Genomic DNA, 15,733 nt, shown 5'->3' with positions numbered 1-15,733 from the left:
GGACGGAGTCAACATGGATTTACAAAAGGTAAATCGTGCTTGACAAATCTATTGGAATTCTTTGAGATGGTGACAGGTAAAATAGATGGGAGAGAGCCAGTGGATGTGGTGTACCTGGACTTCCAAAAGGCCTTCGATAAGGTCCCGCATAAACGAATGGCTTCCAAAATCAAGGCTCAAGGGATTGGGGGCAAAGTATTGATGTGGATTGAGAACTGGCTGGCAGGTAGAAGACAGAGAGTTGGGATAAATGGCTCGTTTTCTGAGTGGCAGGCGGTGACCAGTGGGGTGCCACAGGGATCTGTACTGGGACCCCAGCTCCAGCTGTTCACAATTTACATTAATGATCTGGATGAGGAGATTGGATGTAAAATCTCCAGATTTGCAGATGACACTAAGCTCGGAGGGGTTGTGTGCTCGGAAGAGGGGGTCAGGAAGCTCCAGTGTGATTTGAATAAATTGAGGGACTGGGCAGATACATGGCAAATGCACTACAATGTGGATAAATGTGAGGTTATCCACTTTGGTAATACAAACCGGAGGGCAAATTACTATTTGAATGGCAATAGATTAAGAGATGGGGAAGTGCAGAGGGACCTAGGGGTACTTGTACATCAGTCTCTGAAGGCGAGCATGCAGGCACAGCAGGCGGTTAAAATGGCAAATGGTATGTTGGCCTTCATATCAAGAGGGTTTGAGTCGAGGAACAAGGATACCTTACTGCAGCTGTACAGGGCCTTGGTGAGACCCCACCTGGAGTATTGTGTGCAGTTTTGGTCACCTTATCTAAGGAAGGATGTTCTTGCAATGGAGGGAGTGCAGAGGCGATTCACCAGGCTGATACCTGGAATGGCAGGAATGACTTAGGAGGAAAGATTGCGCAAATTGGGATTGTACTCGTTGGAGTTTAGAAGATTGAGAGGGGATCTCATAGAGACCTATAAAATTCTAGCAGGACTGGACAGAATGGATGCAGTTGGGATGTTTCCAAGGATGGGAAAATCCAGAACCCGGGGCCATGGTTTGAGGATAATAAGCAAACCATTTAGGACCGAGATGAGGAGGAATTTCTTGACCCAGAGGGTGGTGAATCTGTGGAATTCATTGCCACAGAGAGCAGTAGAGGCAGGTTCATTAAATATATTTAAGAGGGAATTAGATCTATTTCTTCAGTATAAGGGTATGAAAGGTTACGGAGAGAAGGCGGGGACGGGGTACTGAACTTTAAGATCAGCCATGATCCCGCTGAATGGTGGAGCAGGCTCGAAGGGCCGAATGACCTACTCCTGCTCCTATCTTCTATGTTTCGATGTTCCTATGAAACTCATGGTACAATAATGAAAGATAAACCGGGCGATTATGCACCAATAGGCACATATACAGTTATACCCGTCCTTAATAGTAGAGATAATGAACAGCCAATGTTTGTACAGCAAGGCTCGCTAGAGGGGAGACAGGCAGCTTGGCAGACATTCACCACAGTCTCCCCCTGGCAGAAGAAGGGTTAAAATAAAAAGAACAGCTGCTAGGAAAGACTGAAGCAAGCGATACATGGATACCATGTTTGGCATTGAGAATACTCTAACAGCCAAAATATGCCAGTATCTAGCAAGCAATCGAAATATAATTAGATGTTTTATGAATATTTCAGCCTATCAGGTTGTTTATGAATTCTGGTGCTACATCTCAAAACAGGTGGCTCCTTTGCAACCTTGGGAACTGGTACAGTTCAGTTCCTGGGTCTGTCATGTGCGAAGGACTGACTTTTGGACCCACTCCAGAATCGCCGGCTTGATGCAGTGGAGCCTGAGCATGGCCATCTGAAAGTTGACTAGGGGTCACAGGCTGGGGGGATGAGTCCAACCTCTCAGGCTCACTCTGAATAGGGGTGTGAGGAAGGGGCGAACCAGGCGAGGCCAGACCTCTACGGGGAACAGTGTCAGTACTCCCGTCTGGGAATTTAACATGAGCGTAGTTGGGGTTAGTATGCAGTAGCTGAACTGATTGGACTAGGGGGTCTGTTTTATATGCCCGAGCGTGGCTCTTCAGCAGCACGGCTCCAGGCTTAGGTAAACAGGCTGGCCAGTCCATCACAGTTCCTGATTTCATGAGGTGTTTGATTTGTTGCAGTACACAATAAAGACCGAATAGAACATAGTGCCTCAGGCAGCACCTCCTGCCACCAGGTAACAGGGTAATAATGTGTTTTTAAAGCAAGATTAACAGTCTTCCAGACTGTAGCATTAGCCCTTTCGACCTGCCCATTGCCCTGTGGGTTGAAGCTTGTGGTACAGCTGGTGGCAATCCCCTTTCGTAGCAGGGCTCGCCTCAGTTCAGCGCTCATGAATACTGAGCCCCTATCGGTATGAATGTAATTGGGAAAATGAAAAATGCTGAAAATTCTGTCAAGTGACTTAATAACAGACACTGATGAGACGTCAGGGCAGGGTATCGCAAAGGGAAACCTGGGATATTCGTCAATTTCAGTAAGGAAATATACATTTTTGTTATTGGAAGGTAATGGCCCTTTAAAATCTTAGCTAATCCTTTCAAAAGGTCGGGTTGCCTTGATGAGCAAGGCCTCTGGAGCTTTGAAGTATTGCGGTTTGCATTCTGTGCAAACAGGACAGCTTTTAGTCAGTTTCCCGATTTCTTCCAGAGAGTAAGGAGGGTTGTTAGCCCTTATGTAGTGGAAGAACCTCATGACTCCTGGGTGGCACAGTCTGCTATGGATCTCTTTTCGCCCCTCCAGCTGAGCACCAGCAGCAGATCGTGACAATGCGTCAGAGGGATCGTTTAACCTGCCCGGTCTGTACTGGATCTCATAATTATAAGTTGAGGGTTCTATTCCCCAGCGTGCCATCTTATCGTTCTTGATCTTACTTTTGTGTTTAGTACTGAACATGTAGGCTACAGATTTCTGATCAGTGACAAGAGTAAATTTTCTACCGGCTAGAAAGCGTCTCCAGTAGGGAACAGCTTCAATAATAGCCTGGGCTTCTTTTTCAATGGCAGGATGTTTAAGTTCAGGTCCGCGTAACGTGCGGGAGAAGAATGCCACAGGTCTGCCCTTTTGATTAAGGGTTCCTGCCAAGGCACAATCTAAGGCATCAGTTTCCACTTGGAATGGGACATCCTCGTCAATAGACGTGAGTGCAGCTTTGAGAATATCAGCTTTAATTCTCTCGAAAGCCGTCAAGGCCATTGGAGAGAGAGGAAAAGATTTAGTGTCAAACAGAGGCCATGCCTTTGTGGCGTAGTCCCGAACCCATTTGGAGTAGTAGGAAAAGAATCCCATACACCTTTTAAGGGCTTTTGCTGAGTCTGGGGGTGGTAACTTCTTAAGGGGGGGCCATTCTCTCCGGGTCAGGGTGGATTTTGCCCTTATGGACAATGTAGCCCAGAATGGGTAGCTCTGTCGCGTTGAACACACATTTGCCCTCGTTAAATGTAAGGCTGAGTTCTTTAGCCGTTGCTAAAAATTTCTTTAAGTTGTTGTCGTGCTCAGCCAGTGTTTTCCCACAGATAGTGACATTATCCAGATAGGGAAACGTACCCTGTAACTCATACGTCCTAACAATCTTATCCATTTCCCTCTAAAAAATGGACACACCATTAGTGACCCCAAAAGGTACCCTTTTAAACTGGTATAACCCCCCCCCCCCCCCTATCAGCCTCAAAAGCTGTATAGAGCTGTTCCCTTTTCTTAATGGGGATTTGGTGATAATCTGCTTTGAGGTCGATAGTGGAGTACACTTTATATTACACTATCTGATTAATCATTTCATTGATAAGGCAGGATGTAGGCATCCAGGTAGGTGTAACAGTTGATTGTCTGGCTGTAGTCAATAGCCAGTCGTCTCTTAGTGTGATTTTTCACGACTACAACTTGGGCCCGCCACGGATTCTTACTAGGTTCAATGACTCCCTCTTTAAGCAGTCTCTGGGTCTGCGCTTTGATAAACTCACGATCCTTTTTGCTGTAAGAATGGCTTAGTGGCAATCGGCTGACAGTCAGGGGATAAATCACTGAAAAGGGAAGGAGCTTTGATCTTTAATGCTGACAGACCGCAGTAACTAGCATGGGTAGTGGCTTACCGAAACTTAACACTACATTGTTCATCTGAGATTGAATATCTAATCCCAGTACCACAGGGCCGCAGAGCTCCAGCATAATAAAGAGCCACACATCAGCAAGGTAATGTCCCTGCAAATTTAAAGTAACTTTACACTTGTCCCATCCAGTTTTTGTAAGTTCTTTCGGTTCGCTGGATATCTTCACAAATTTAAGGCTCTGGCAACTTTCTCGTGGATGTAGCTGTCAGCACTCCCCGAGTCTATTAGACAATCAAGAGTCTCACCATTCACCTCCCCCTTTGTAGTCGACTGTTCCAGTCTGTAACATCCCCCAAGCTTTACAGTCAATTCAGCTATCACAGGGATCTCACCTCGCCGTCACTTGAAGTCGATTCAGCCTGCTCGTCTGAAGATTCCCCCTTTTCACAGTTGTCTTCCATTCCTGCAGCTCCAGGATGCATTTTCTTGGTGCTTCTCTTCTTCTTCTTATCAGTGGGAGTACTTTTTGCCTTACACGCTTTAGCAAAGTGGCCGAGTTTCCCACAATAGCTGCAGGTAGCAAATCGAGCCAAGCACTTCTGTCTGGGGTGCCAGGTCTTATCACAGAAGTAGCATTTTTCAGGGTTTCGCCCTTTTCTTTCCTTCGGGGTTCCAGCACTCCTGGATGTTTCCTTTTCGGTTTCCAGCATTTCACTGGACTGCATGGCACTTCTCAGTGTTTTGGCTAGAGTGCCCAGTTGTAGGTTAAGGGCTCCGTCTCCAGCAGCCTCTGTCGGATGTAACTGGAGTCAATTCCGTTGACTAAAGCTTCCAGCTTCAAGGCATTGTGGTGTTGTTGCACATTGACTGCCCTGACATCACATTCGTTTGCCAGCGAGTCGAGGGCCAGTGCACAGGCAACATCACTTACCCCGGGTTTCTGGCATCTAGTCAGTAACTGGTGTCGAGCAAGCACCACATTCTGTGGCACTGCATAGTAAGTAGTCAGACGTTCCCAGAGTGGTAACTCCTTGCGTTACGGCGAAAGGGACCTCACCCAGCAAAGAGTTCAGGTGGTCTCACTGTATCGCCTCATCGATCATGTTGTTTCGACTCATGTAGTAATCGAAACAGGCAATCCAGTGGTTGAAAATTTCTCGGGGCCGATTGATCGATTATCAGCCACTCTGGCTTGAGGGCTGCATCCATTTCTGCTAATAAAATTGAAGTGCCAGTTGATGAAGTAGACAAAGACGATGTGGTCAAACAATAATCATGGCTTTTATTAGCTGAAATTCATGGTACACTAATGAAAGACAATAGATGCATATACAGTTATACCCAAGGGGAGTGTCCTTAACAGTAGAGATAATGCACAGCCAATGTTAGTACAGCAAGGTTCGCCAGAGGGGAGACAGGGAGCTTGGCAGACATTCACCACACAGACACTAGGTATCCATGGAGAGGTTGTAAACTGGATTCGAAATTGGGTGAAAGGGAGAAGACAGAAAGTGGTAGTGAAAATTGCTTGTCAGACTAGAGGCCTGTGATTAGTGATGTGCCTCATGGATCAGTGCTGGGACCATTGTTATTTGTTGTCTATATCAATGATCTGGATGATATTGTGGTAAATTGGATCAGCAAGTTTGCAGATGATTGGAGACATTGTAGAGTGCGAGAAAGATTTTCAAAACTTTGAGGGATCTGGACCATCTGGTAAAATAGGTCAGAAGGTGGTGGGGAAAGCTTTGGCACATGCTTCTGTGGAGTTGTCTGGAATGGGTTTGGCCTCTGGGCGACGAGTGAACCTGTCCGTCACTGTAAGTGGGTAGCGTGACTTCCAGGCCCAACTATGTCGAGGTGGATGTGCTGGAATCTGTGGGTCAGGGCATCGAACTGCTGGAGTTGATGTTTGGTGTTCGGTGGACTTTGGCCACCTGACAGTCTGTGCAGGTTTTCACCCACTCTGTGACCTGTTTGCACAGGCTGTACCAAAAACAAATCTTGAAGACTTGTCGCACCATTTTGCGGATTGAGTGGTGCAACAAACTGTGGATTATGTTGAGTACTGTTCTCTTCCATTGGGCAGGGGCCAGCAGTGAGAGGGGGATTGGCCCTCGGGGACGTCACAGAAGAACGTACTGCCATTGGCATTGAGTGGGAGGTCTCGGAGCTGTGACCACAGTTCTAATGTTGAGTGTCTCGGTGTCGTCTTGTGCACGAGCCAGATCATGGTAGTCGATGCCCTGCGACATTGTGTTGTCCGCTGGCCTGGAGAGTGCATTGCCGACAACACTGTGTTTTCCCAATAGATGTAGGACAGAACACAGGTCGGAGGACTTTGAGAAGGCGAAAGTGAGCAGCTTGTGATGGTGAATGGACACCCTTCCAGGAAGTAGCGGAAGTGGTGGCGGCCAGGTAGAGGGTGAGTAGTTCCCTGTCAAATGTGTTGTACTTCAGTTTGGGCGGCCTCAGGTGGTGACTGAGAAAGGTGAGAGGACTCCATGAATCGTCAATGAACTGATCCAGGATGGCGCCCACTGCTGTGTTGGATGTGTTGATTATGAGGGCCGTCGGAACATCCATTCGTGTGTGGACTAGCATCATTGTATGGGCCATGGCCTCTTTGGTCTGTCTGAAAGCGTTGTGGGCTTCATCTGTCCATGCAAGCTCCTTCGTCGAGGGCGAAGAGAGGGTGTATGATTTTGGTTGCCGCGGGGATGAATCCGTTGTAAAAATTTACCATGCCCACAAACTCTTGCAGGCTCTTCAGTATCATCGGCCTGGCAAATTGTCATATGGCGTCCACTTTCTCAGGTAGGGGGTGGTGCTGTCTTCGGGGTTATCCTGTGGACTAGAAAGTCTATTTCTGTGAGGCCAAATTGGCACGTCTGGGTAAATGGTGAGGCTGGTGAACAGCCAGTGCAGGTGTGTCCCGTGCTGCTCGGGTATGTTGTTGGCTACCAGGATGTCATTGAAGTAGATGAAAAGAAAAGGCAGGTCTCTACCTATCGCGTCTATGAGGCGCTGGAATGTCTGCACCACATTTTTTAAACCAAACGGTATGTGAAGGAGCTCGAACAGGTTGAACGGGGTGATGATTGCGGTCTTTTGGATGTTATTCAAATGCATGGGGATCTGGTGGTATCCCAAGATTAGGTCAGCTTTAGAAAAAAGCTTTGCACTGTGGAGATTCACTGTGAAATCCTGGATATAGGGAATTAGGTAGCGGTCTGGTGTCGTAGCATCGTTGAGGCATCTGTAATTGCCACAGGTTCTCCAGATGCTGTTGGACTTGGGCTCTAAGTGGAGGGGTGTGGCCCACGGGCTATCAGATGATGTCAAGCTCCTCCATGTGTCTAAGCTCTTCTTTGGCAAGACTGAGTTTGTCCGGGACCAGGCGGCGGGCCCGTGAATGCAATGGTGGGTAGCAATGTGACTCGGCATGGCGGTCCTGAACTAGGGGTACAAAATGGAAGGAAATTCTGTGAGGAGGTGGTTGTATTGGCCATGTTGGGTTTTCATTGGAAACAAGTAAGGTGGATGGCTCGTTGGTCGTGCCTAGGGGCACAGTGTGGGAAGTCTCAGCATGGACTAGTCATCTGCCATGGAGGTCGACCAGTAGGGAGTGTGCCCTCAGGAAATCCGTGCCTAACAGAGGTTTGTCCACTGAAGCCAACATGAAGGGCCATTGGCGAAACATACAGGAATTCGCCTTTTCCCAAAGGCTCCGATGACAGTATTATTGGCAACATGCAGGGAGGAGCCGAGGGGTCTCATGCAAGTCTCGAGTGCCATAAGGGGTATGACACTTATCTCTACCCTCGTGATAAACGATAGGACCCCCTCTGTCCTCATGGATAAGATTTTCACACTGGCAGAAGGCCACAAGCCCTGCCTCATGTTCAAGTAGGCATTCCTCGAGCAGATGCCCAAAGACATCAGACCCCTGTTGGCCAATGTGAACTTCAGCGACCCGTGCAAGGTTGCGGCATGAGCGGACGTTCTCTACCATGCCAAGTGTAAGACCATAGACTCAGTCAGCTGTGTTACACAACCACCAACAAGGATAATTTCCAGATTCAGTCCAGCAGGTGGGCAGGCTGGCAGAAAGCAGAAAGGTCCCAAAAGGTGTTTCCACCACCAATGTTAGGGGCGTCCGCATGCAGGCGCTGCCAGCCATGTTCATTCCTGGGAAACGACGGGGCCAGCCACCATTAGTGGCTGCGGCAGCTGGCCGATCGAACAGCCTTCTCCATGACTGGGACATCATCTCAGGCCGTAGGTTCCGCGTGGACATGGAAGCGGAGATAAGTGTCACACCCCCTACAGCGCTCGAGACACGCACAAGACCCCATGGCCCCTCCCTGCGTGCTGTAATATTTGTTCTATGCTCTGGATTCTAATTTTGTGGACTTTAAACTGGATTAATGTCACATTAGTTTCTGTCACAATTCTTTACCATGTTCCTGTGAGGTTTGCCTTTTAAACCTTAAAGCCATGACTTAGGAGCAGAATCAGGCCTTTCAGCCCTTCGATTCTGTTCCTCCCTTAAAATTATGGCTAACGTATTTTTTTCTCTCCACCCCATTCTCCTGCCTTCTCCCAATATCCATTGATATCTTTACTAATCAAGATCCTACCAACCTCAGCTTTAAATATGCCCAATACCTTGGCCTAAAGGCTTTAAGATCATGAACAGCACAGAGAAAATATCCTCCATGAATCAAGTCTTTAGCCTGTTGAATCTTAGCCCAGTCGTGAGACTGTGTGTCAGAAACTTTAAGCTCTTTATCGAACCCAAACCTGACTTCTAGTAGTCTACCAGTTATATAAGGCAGAATCAACAATCTCATTGGGGCTCCCACACAACACACATGTTGCACATGACCTCAAAGGTGAATGTGACTCAATGTTTGCAATGCACAAGTGCGTTGGACAGACTCAGCAGATCACGTGGCATCCACAGGAAGTAAAAGGGTAGCTAAAGTTTTGGCCATGGGCCCTTCCTCAAGGTAGAAGCAAAAATATAAATTTTTAAATTTAAATTTAAATGTAGACATACAGCGCGGTAACATGGCTGTTTCGGCCCACGAGTCCGTGCCACTCAATTTACATCCCATTAACCCCCGCCTCTGGTATACACTGAGCAGTGGGAGGAAACCGGAGCCCCCAGGGGAAAACCTACCCAGGCACAGGGATAAAATACAAACTCCTTACAGACTGCAGGGGATTCGCACCCCAGCCCCAATCATGGCATCGCGTTAACTGCTACACCAACCATGCTGCCGAGGTGAGGGGGTGGGGGGGGGGGGGTTATTCATTGTGTATTCAAAATTTTTAAAAAAGTTTTCAAAAAAAAACCTGTCTGCCCCTGACTTAATGATTTAATGAACCCAATGATTTAGCCTCCACAACCATCCACTGCAATGAATTCCACAGATTCACCACCCTCTGGGTAAAGAAATTCCTCCTCAGCTCTGCTCCAAAGGGACATTTTAGTGGATGTGTTGCGCTATCGAAAAGAAAGCAGACACAAAACATAAAGTCTGTTCAACAGGCTTCATTCGACATAAACTTCCACAGAGCTGGCTGTGAGAGTGGCTGTGCAAGCTCTGAGACTGACCTCAAGGGGCCGGATCTAGCTTATATCCCAGAGGGTGATTGACAGCCGACCGGATGGGGCTTGGTCCATTCAGGTCGGCTGATTGACAGTCGGCTAGGTGCGGCCTTGTCCTCCAGTGCTCTCCCTGCAGGTACACAGGTCGCCCCCTGCAGTCTGCAAGTGGTGTATCACCACAGTGGGTCTTTACACTTGGCACACCGTGTGCAGTTCTGGGTGCCCAGATGTGGGAACAATATCAATACACTCCAAATGTAAACTAGGAAATTTCAGGCCCCCGGTGAGGCTGTCGTCAGTAGTAGGTAAATTATTGGATTGTGTTCTGAGAGATTGGATATACAAGCCAAGACCTAAGAGTAGACAGCATGGCTTTGTGTGTGATAGGCCATGTTTAACACATCTTATGGTTTTTCAAGGAGGTTACCAAGAAGGTAGATGAAGGAAAGGCTGTGAATGTTGTTTATATGGACTTTAGTAAAGCATTTCGAGTGGTATGGTTGCTGTAGAGGATTGGTGAATCCACAGGATTATAAGAGTGGCAGAGAGGATCACTAGGGTCTCCCTCCCCCACATCGTCTGGGATCGTTGTCTGAAGAGGGTGCGGAAAATCACTGAAGATGCCTATTACCTCCCGCACAGCATCTCTCTGCTGCTCCCGTCGGGGAAGAGACACAGGAGGATCAGAGCCAGCACCACCAGGCTGAGGAACAGCTTCTTCCCACGGGCAGTGAGAGCGCTGAACGACCAAAGGGAACTGCTCACAGTGACCCTCCGAGACTCTCATATATACTAGCAATAGTCAAGCATCATTTAACGTCCATGGTGCGTCGTGTTAGATAGGACACTAAGCAATTTAGATGTTGTGCGAACACTCTAATTATCCGGTTACATCAGCTATGTTCTGTTTGGTGAAAGGGACGTAGTAGTGGACGTATCCAGATAATTACTTTGCCTCACTTAAATTATAATACACATTGATTTCAATTTACAACTTAAAAATATGCACATCATAAATACAGAAATAGGCAATGGTAATATTATAACATTATGGGATCACAGATGTACGTGCAGTTGGACGATGCCTGTACGGATGTCATGCGGTGCATGACTGCATTTATTTATTTATTTTCCTTCATGTATAATTTGTCCTGTGTTTATCTGTATTTGTGCTATATCTGGTTGTGTGTCTGCGTGTTTTGCTCCGAGGACCAGAGAACGTTGCTTTGTCGGGTTGCACTTGTGCAATCGGATGATAATAAACTTGAACTTAAAATAGGAACTTGAGGGCCAACGCTTTTACTCAGAGGGTGGGCCCTATCTGGAACGAGCTGCCAGAGGAAGCTATGGAACCCGGTGGAATTACAACGATCAAAAACATTTGGACTGACAAGAGCATGCAAAGAGTTTACTGTGCTCAGTTCTGGTCACCTTGCTACCGGAGGGATGTGGAAGCCATAGAAAGGGGGCAGAGGAGATTTACAGGGATGTTGCCAGGATTGGGGTGCACACCTTATGAAAACAGGTTGAGTGAACTTGGCCTTTTCTTCTTGGAGTGACAGAGGATGAGAGGTGACCTGGTAGAGGTGTTTAAGTTGATGAGAGGTATTGATCCTATGGATGGTCAGAGGCTTTTCCCCAGGGTTGAAATGGTTGCCACAAGGGGACATGGGTTTAAGGTGCTGGGGAATAGGTTCAGAAGAGAGGTCAGGGATAAGTTTATTACGCAGAGCGGGGTGAGTGCATGGAATGGGCTACCGGCAACTGTAGTGGAGGCAGATGCAATAGGGCCCTTTAAGAGACTTTTGGTTAGGTACATGGATAAGCCTTGTAATTTCTAAGGCAGGGACATGTTCCAGCATAACTCTGTGGGCCAAAGGGCCTTGATTGTGCTCTAGGTTTTCTCCATTTCCAGTTTAGAGAGATATGGACTACAATGGGCAAATGGATCTCGGCCAGAATGCTGTGAAACACAAAAGTCTGCAGATGCTGTGATTGTAGTTTAAAACACAGAAGTGCTGGAGGGATTGTCAAGTTGGGCTGAAGGGCCTCTTCCTTGCTGTTTGCATCTGAGACTCTCTTCTGATTTTCGTCACACAGAAAAAGATCCTTACCTGCATTGATTTTTTTTCCCCAAATGCGTTTTATGAAGTAAGAAGGATTAGGAGCCTAAATTGCGTCAAATGCCAAAGGGAAACCATTTCCAAGGACAGATAAACTGCCTTATAGCGTGTTACAAAGCACAGGTATTTTAGGACGCAGATTGACAACTTAGCTGCGAATTATTGTATTGTCTCTTGAAACAATTCACTGCCTTTCAAAGTTGTCCAGTCATCCGTTTTCTCACAAAGTAGTGAAGCTCTGCTCTAATATAATAACGGGTGACACCATTTATCAGTGCATTTTATGTTCATATAACTTCAGTGAGTGTGCCCTCATGTTTTAGTGGGGAATTTAAACATGGCAATGCATCAGTCGTGACATCCTCGCAAGAAACCTTGCTTTTATTTGGGTTGAAGCTGAATTCAAGTTCTGGGACTGTAATATACTCAGTATTGGAATCAGGTTCATTGCCATGAATGTGTTCCGCAAAATGTGTTGTTTTACTGCAGCAGTTGCTGTAAGTTATAATTCCCTAAATACAAGATTAAAAAAGTAAATAATTGATGCAAAAAAAATGAGATATAGCAGTGGTTCTCAACCTTTTTCTTTCCACTCACATCCCACTTTAAGTAATCCCTCTGCCATCGGTGCTCTGTGATCGGTAAGGGATTGCTTAAGGTGGGATGTGGGTGGAAAGAAAAAGTTTGAAAACCGCTGTTTTAATCGTATTGATTGACTCGTTATGTGGACGGTTTCAGAGCTCCAAAGGAAATGGGCCAACAGAATACAATATCTTTTTTTGAACCTTGTAAAGTTCCTCAAAATATTTTTAAGATTTGAATTCTATTGTAAGGAATTTTTTATGGAAAGATAAAATGATGAGGGCATCTTTACAAAAATTAACTTGGAAATATGAATTAGGAGGGTTTGCAGCTTCTGAACGTTCAAAATTATTATAAAGCGGCATAATTAAAATTTATTTAATAGAATGTTTGATTTGTAAAAATCATTTGTGTGGGTAAATATTGAATTACCTCAAATTGGTGAGAAGAAGATGGACCAATTTATTTATAAATGAAATTCTAAGTTATTTCTTTTTTCTTTGGCTTGGCTTCACGGACGAAGATTTATGGAGGGGGTAAAAGTCCACGTCAGCTGGAGGCTCGTTTGTGGCTGACAAGTCCGATGCGGGACAGGCAGACACGGTTGCAGCGGTTGCAGGGGAAAATTGGTTGGTTGGGGTTGGGTGTTGGGTTTTTCCTCCTTTGTCCTTTGTCAGTGAGGTGGGCTCTGTGGTCTTCTTCAAAGGAGATTGCTGCCCGCCGAACTGTGAGGGGCCAAGATGCACGGTATCATATGATAAATGAAACAATAGGTGCACAAGGGAAATTTTCAGGGAAGACACCTTTATTTCAGAATAAACCTTTTTCCTTTCATGCTTAACAATCAGTTTTTGAACTTATGGGATCAAAAGGGAATTAAATTTTTCTTTTCAATGAAGGAAAAATATGAAATAACATCAAATACTTTTTTTTTGTTATTATCAAGTTAAAGCTTTATTATTGGATAATTTTGGACATAGTTTAAGGCGACCAAGACAATCTCAACTTGAATTATTACTTACAGAATGTGGGAAGAAAAGATTTGTGTCTGAAATGCCTAAGTTAGATTTACAAAAATCTAGGTTAAAATGGGAAAAAGATTCAGGGATAGTAATTAATCAGGTATTTAATGTAAAGATAATATGACTAAAATTGTTCCTTTTTCTGAAAACTTTATTTATAATCAATAATAGATAATACATGCAAAATACAATGTAGTACATATTTTATCCAATAATATCCCCTCCACATCCCCATTCCACCCCCTTCCCCACCCCTCTACTAATCTACCCCAAGAAAGAAGGAAAAAGAAAGAAATGGAGAACAATAGTACATTTCAATGTGTCGTGGTTGGGGACCACACCACCCATATTTCAAGAATTGGTATGCATCCAATCCAAATATGGGCTCCAAACTTTCAAAGAAAAAGAATAATTGCCTCGCAAATTATACATCATCTTCTCTAAAGGAATACTTGATCTCATCTCCGCATGCCGTCGTTGAATATTCAACCGAATTCCAAGTAACTGCTAAACATTTCCTAGCTACTGTTAAAGCCATCCTCAGAAAAGCTATCTGAGATTTATTCTAAACACAATGATTTAATGTCACCCAGTAAAAATATTGTAGGGCCTAGATTAATTTTAAATTTAAACATGACTTCCAAGAATTTTTTAACTCTATTCCAATAAGGTTTAACTGTCTCACATAACCAAACCAAGTGTAAGAAGGTTCCTACGTCCTTATGACATCTAAAACACAAATCTGAAGTGATGTATTAAAACGTATTTAATTTCTCAGGGGTTAAATACAATTGATGGATAAAATTATAATGAACTCATCTATAACTTACATTCACAACCTTAGTCATCTAACCCCAAATCTATCCCCAAATCTCTTTCCCATTTCACACCATTAAGGATATCTTTAAGGGGCGGTGTCTCAAGAGACCTACTCTAACAAACCTTTCCCGATTTATCCCCCAAAAACATATCTATATAATCTGTCATAATAGATGTCATTCAGTAATTTGATGTTCCCTACCCTTTCCACTGCTGAGACCCCTCATTGAGGACTGGTTTGTGACCTCCTTCCTTCCCCTAATATCTACAATCAATTCCTAAGTTTTGCTAGTGACCTCAGCTCAAGTAAGTTTATGTTCCAGAGCTGATGTTTAGGGTATTGGTTTTTTTTTGGGTATTAATTGAGCTCCTGTTAAATGGTGTCAAGATGTGGGTAGTAACTTAACCACTACTCTTTTAGCAGCCCTTACTCCCCCAGTCATCCAAGAGCCGTGAGTCATTTGCTCAAGGTGCTTCGAGCTATTTAAAGATTTATCTGTCCTTCAATTAAATGCAAATAACGCTCCCTAACACATTGTGTTTGTGGAAGAAATGACACAAAAAGCAGCTTCTTCTGCTCTGCCATTAGATTTCTCGGGAGGTGGGGGGGGGGGGGGTGGGGGGGGGTGTGGGGGGGGGCACAAATACTGCTGCTGCAAAACAATGATAATGAATTCTGATCCTGTTCACTTTCCAAACTTTTTTCTTGCCACTCGCATTCTCTTTTTTTCTTTTCTTTGGCTTGGCTTCGCGGACGAAGATTTATGGAGGGGTAATCTTTCTTCTTTTTGGCTTGGCTTCGCGGACGAAGATTTATGGAGGGGTAATCTTTCTTCTTTTCTTTGGCTTGGCTTCGCGGACAAAGATTTATGGAGGGGTAATCTTTCTTCTTTTCTTTGGCTTGGCTTCGCGGACGAAGATTTATGGAGGGGTCATCTTTCCTCTTTTCTTTGGCTTGGCTTCGCGGACGAAGATTTATGGAGGGGTAATCTTTCTTCTTTTCTTTGGCTTGGCTTCGCGGACGAAGATTTATGGAGGGGTAATCTTTCTTCTTTTCTTTGGCTTGGCTTCGCGGACGAAGATTTATGGAGGGGTAATCTTTCTTCTTTTCTTTGGCTTGGCTTCGCGGACGAAGATTTATGGAGGGGTAATCTTTCTTCTTTTCTTTGGCTTGGCTTCGCGGACGAAGATTTATGGAGGGGTCATCTTTCTTCTTTTCTTTGGCTTGGCTTCGCGGACGAAGATTTATGGAGGGGGTAAATGTCCACGTCAGCTGCAGGCTCGTTTGTGGCTGACAAGTCCGATGCGGGACAGGCAGACACGTTTGCAGCGGTTGCAGGGGAAAATTGGTGGGTTGGGGTTGGGCGTTGGGTTTTTCTCCTTTGCCTTTTGTCAGTGAGGTGGGCTCACAGGGGTAATACCACCTGAAATAATCACAGAGCACCTCTGGCATAGGGGTTACTTCAGGAGGTATGAGAGTGGAAAGAAAGAGTTTGAAAGCTGCCGGTTTA

The sequence above is a fragment of the Narcine bancroftii genome, chromosome 4 (genome assembly GCF_036971445.1).
Source record: "Narcine bancroftii isolate sNarBan1 chromosome 4, sNarBan1.hap1, whole genome shotgun sequence".
Lineage (NCBI taxonomy): Eukaryota > Metazoa > Chordata > Chondrichthyes > Torpediniformes > Narcinidae > Narcine > Narcine bancroftii.
The sequence above is the reverse complement of the archived record's forward strand: the minus strand, read 5'-3'. Positions refer to the sequence as shown.